Here is a 418-nt window from a genome sequence, read left to right as displayed (position 1 = left end):
GCTCAAGGCTAGCACTCTACCACTTGAGCCACAGCGCCACTTCTGGCTTTTTCTGCTTATGTGGTGCTGAGGAATCAAACCCAGGGCCTCATGCAAGCGAAGCAAACACTCTACCACTGAGCCACCTTCCCATCTCAAACCCACCTGGCTTGATAACGTAGATGCAAAATTCCTCAACCATAATCCCACAGCGCGTGAGGAACACATGATCCAGCACTATGTATTAGGCATGCAAAGTGTCTCAACATACACAAACTAAGAAATAACACACAGCATGCACAAAATATTTTTTAATCATCTCAATTGACACAACAAAGCCCACTTGATGGAGTTCAACATAAAATACAATCATCTCAATAGACACACCAAAAAAAACCCACTTGAACTAATTTAACATCTTTCATATTAAAAAAAAAAA

This window comes from Dipodomys ordii, unplaced genomic scaffold (assembly GCF_000151885.1).
Source record: "Dipodomys ordii isolate 6190 unplaced genomic scaffold, Dord_2.0 Scaffold135, whole genome shotgun sequence".
Classification (NCBI taxonomy): domain Eukaryota; kingdom Metazoa; phylum Chordata; class Mammalia; order Rodentia; family Heteromyidae; genus Dipodomys; species Dipodomys ordii.
This window is presented reverse-complemented; position numbering follows the sequence as displayed.